We start from the raw sequence: 4,595 nt of genomic DNA, 5'->3' as shown, positions 1-4,595 counted from the left end.
TAGTGGCTAGTGTGGATACACTAAAGAGGGTAATAACCGATTTCATAGTGTGAGCCAAGTATCCATATTCTCTAAAGGTTTTCCAAGGTGTTTTGGTGATTTGTTATTCCACTTGAGGCTTCCACACTATTGGGGCTAAGCTCTTAAAGCTTGAAGACATCAAGCTACATCAAAAGGTATGTCATCTAACTAGAACTTTGTAGTATAGGTGCTTCATAATATGCTAGTTAGGATGAAACCTTGGAATATTTAATATTTGCATGTATAATAGAGAAAACATAGATCCAAGGTTTATAGGGTTGCATGTACACCATAGGAGTGTTAGAATGCTCAAAACCAAACAGGACCATCGTCTTAATATGTTCAAAACGGACATGTTAAGCTGTCTTAACACTATAAAGTCCTAACAATTATGTATGGGGTGCATTTTATGATAGCGTATTAGTATAGTTTGTTCATAAAATCCTACGGATTATAAGAAGAAGGGATTGATTTAGAAATCCTCTAGATTTCCAAATGATAAGGAGAAGGCGATTTGTTTAGAAATCCTCTAGATTTCCAAATGATAAGGAGAACGTGGTTGGTTTAGAAATCCTCTAGATTTCCAAATGATGGAAAGGGGACCTTAATTTCTAATTAAGTGTTTTAAAATGTATATATGGATTCTAAGGTACTAGGTTGCTGTAGCGAATCTGGAGAACATCCTTCAATCTCTAAAACTTTCAACCGTTGTAGTCTGTTAAACTCCTTGCTCAAGGTTGGTAGTGCACCGGCCCGACCATAAACAACATAGGTGCGCATTCCAGATTTATTTATGGTATGACTTATGTACGGTACTAACCTTAGTTGAGGCTTTTGACCTAAAGGGTTGAGTTGGTAGTTCTAGTTGAAGGGATGTTAAAATTTTATTAAGTGTTCTCATCGCGGGTCAGAGTATATATAAACTCTTATATATTATGGTTGGTGGGGTTTGTAGTATTATTAAAATTTGTTTTGTTCTTCCCGACTACCGAGCACAGATGACGGCCAGACATCGTAAGTAGTCGAGAAGTAGTGTCATTACTAATAATACTTTTATTAGATGCTAGTTGCTATAGTTGTATTCCTCTTTCGAGGATACGAGTTCTCTATAGCCAATTTAGCTCTGATACCATTCTGTTACACCCCCGGCCAAGGCGGAACATGCCGAGAGCAGGACTAAGTTCATGGATCACAGATAAACTGAATATATAGCACAAGTACAACGATAAACAAAATTGCATTTGTATTCCATCATTAAGTTTGAATACAGGGTTCTTACAGATAATAATAGTACAGTAGTTGCCTTAAACAGGTAAGCAGATAACAAAAACAAGCTAGTTGGGTCGTCTACAATCCACGGCTAACCTTCTGTCTGAACGCCTGTCTGATGATCCCCTAAGAATACATGTAAGTTTGAAAGTCAACACAAATGTTGGTGAGTGTCACAGGTTTTCTGCTAACGCAGTAATACTTTTAATAAGTCTAAAACGTATTATCTTTGTATGTATAATAACAGTTAAAACAGTGTTTGCAATGAGTCTTTAAAAGCCAAAATGTATAGTTTGTATAAGTAAACCCATACGTAAAACTGTGTTTGTAATGAATCTTTGAAAGCCAAAACGTTATGTTCCATAAGTAATTACATACTTAAAACTGTGTTTGAAAGCAACCAAATCCATGGTTGTACGGGTAACGAATAAAGTTTTCTGCCAAGGTTGTACTTAACAACCGCAGATACGGATAAACAAACATACGGATATACGGATACAGTTATCTGCCAAGGTTGAACTTAACAACCGCAGATACGGATAAACAACAAGTATATTTGATAAGCATACACGTAAAGTGTACGATACTTGTTTAAACAGTTGACAAAACTTAGTATAGTGTACACAAGCACATGTATGAGCCTAAGATACAAGTTCTATAACTTGTATAAATGTATAAACCTATATATTTATGTCATAAACAGATATACGGATATACGGATAAAGTTATCTGCCAAGGTTGAACTTAACAACCGCAGATACGGATAAACAGGTAATTGACAAGTATATTTGATAAGCGTACACATTGAAGAGTACGATACTTGTTTAAACAATTGATAAAACTTTGACTACAAGCACATAAATGAGCCTAAGATACGAGCTCTATAACATGTAAAAATATATAAACTTATATATTTTTATGTATGTATGAGATATAATGAAACTACCAAGTTGATAACTGGCTATACAGTCATAGCACAATTTTAGTTGGAACGTATATTTTATTTTTATTAGTTGTATTATCTTTAACAACATAACATATGTATCTATTGAGGTTTAAAACAATTTTGTTTACTTAACATGTAAGCGTTTAAACAATTATTTCTAAAACTGGTAAAGTATTTACACAAAACAATGATATTTTTTTGTGTATTTCATATGATAAATATTACTTAGTACACGTACTATCATGTACAGACGAGGGCCAGACATGAAACACCGAGGGCAGGACCATTTTGGCATTATAGCACTTCTGAAATCCAGCAACCCATTCGGCCCTTCAAACCAGATTCCCCGTACCGTAAATAGTAGCGTAATAAATACTATTTCTGTGTGATTTATATTGTATAGAAACGGTGGTGTTGTTTGTTTAAACAAAGTATTTATAAAATAGATATATAGTAGATATACAAGTACTACATGTATTCCCCCCCCCCCCTCGAAAATATGTAAAAGTGGGGCCGTAACACTCACCTTAATGTGTTGTCGATTGGTTTCGAAAATTGAAGCGAGAAACCGAAACGTATTGTCGTGAACACGAATCTTTGAGATTAAATTAATTGCCTATGAAATATTAACATAAATTAATATGTGGAGAGTTGTTTGGTAACTTAACCAACACATAAGGTCCATTTATAAATTTAAATAAATTAATTGGGACCAAGTTTGTTAACTATTTTCAAGTGAGGGGTTATTTTAAATAATTTAAAATAGGGATTTATATGTTTAGGACTTATTTTGTTAAGAAGTTCCATGGAAGGGTGTAAACTAAATAAAAGAAATGGTAGTTTAAGGATTAGGATTTTATTTGCAAAGAAATTTCAAAGGAGGGTGGGTTTTAATTAATTTGAAATGAAGTTTGGTAAATATTTTGATCACCTCCTGTGATCTTATGTGCTTACGAACAAAATGAAAAATAAAACAATTAAGGAAGGACCTAATTTGGACGATTTCGAAAAATAGGGACCATATTTATTTATTTTATATATAAGTTTGATCAATTTAAAGGAATCAGGAGGTTATCCTCCTGATGTCGATGCCTGAAGACGAGGGAAGAACAAGAAAAAAAAAAAAATATATATATATATATATATATATATATATATATATATATATATATATATATAACATCGATGGTTCCTGTGATTTTTGATGATGCATGATCGAAATAAGGGAGGTGGAGTGCACTTACGGTGGAGGGAGCAACAGCAGGAGGTGGTGACAACGGTGTCTTGAAGCTGTAACAGAGGTGGTGGGTGGTGGCTGTGAATCGGTGGTGACAGCAGATGGTTCCAGGGGTTGTTCTACCTCAGGTTCTTCCTCCTTTTGAGATGACTTTCGTCAGAGAGATGCCTCGGGTGATGTAGGTGTTTAATGGAGTTATAAGGGTGGCATAATGGTGGGCTTAGGTGGTCAAATGGTGTTGTGGGGTGAAGTTTGAAACCGGGAATGAAAGATAGAGAGAGTTTAGAGAGGAAGAGATCAAGAACTAGAGAGGGAAGAAGTGGCTGGAGTTGTGAGGAAAATAAACAACTAACCCCTTCTATTTATAGTATAACACATACACACATACATGTATTGCAACCATACCTCCACCCATGTACCTTTGGAAAAACTTGCACTCAAGAAGAAGAGAAGAAGGGAGAAGAAAACCCACGTGGGCTAGAAGGACTATTGGCTGGCTTCTAAGACATGTGGGTCCCACATATGGTCTCCCATTTATTAAATGTCTAAAAGTTGACTTATTTTTGGTGTATCGGGACTCGGGTATCGAGAAATTTTTCCGAATGTACCGTTAGATAGAGTTTAATTCAAGGATTCCAGAGCATTAAACGGATTAATTTTTGGAGTTACGGAACTCCGGGAAATCGCATTTAAAGTTTTGCGTTTAAACGGCTCGCGGTGTCCGTTTTCGCGACTTTTGTGAATATTTTTGTAAAAATTATTTCGAGTGTGAAATTAAATAATAGAATATAACATGAGTCCAAAAACGTTATCGGAAATCCCGTCAGCAAAGCGTAAGTGCCTCAACGGATCGATTCGGTTTTACGCGATTAAAGAAAAACAATATTTTACTCTCTATTTTCTTAAAACAGTCGTATCTTTTGCATACGAACTCCGTTTTGGATGTTCTTTATATTTTCGGAAACAGGTAAACACGTACTATGAGAATAGAATAATTGCTTCGCAAAAAATGACTTTTTATTGAATTTTCAGTTTTTCAGACGTATTCCTAAGGTTACAGTTTATGCGGTTTGATTCGTCTGAGACTTTATACATTTGGAAGTATGATATCATCAGGTATCA

At 35.0% G+C, this 4,595-nt stretch overlaps 1 long non-coding RNA gene across 1 annotated transcript; it reads right to left on the bottom strand.

The window, feature by feature from the left end:
• Positions 1 to 1,360: 1,360 nt before the first annotated feature.
• Positions 1,361 to 3,816, bottom strand: LOC145109961 (uncharacterized). Its single transcript, XR_013709360.1, has 3 exons — positions 3,481 to 3,816; positions 2,763 to 2,852; positions 1,361 to 1,416 (listed from the first exon to the last, which is right to left on the bottom strand). It is a non-coding gene; the product is annotated as an uncharacterized LOC145109961 (long non-coding RNA).
• Positions 3,817 to 4,595: the final 779 nt, after the last annotated feature.

This window comes from Lactuca virosa, chromosome 1, assembly GCF_052849685.1.
Source record: "Lactuca virosa cultivar CGN04683 chromosome 1, Lactuca_virosa_CGN04683_v6, whole genome shotgun sequence".
NCBI classification, from domain to species: Eukaryota; Viridiplantae; Streptophyta; class Magnoliopsida; order Asterales; family Asteraceae; genus Lactuca; species Lactuca virosa.
The sequence above is the reverse complement of the archived record's forward strand: the minus strand, read 5'-3'. Positions and strand labels throughout refer to the sequence as shown.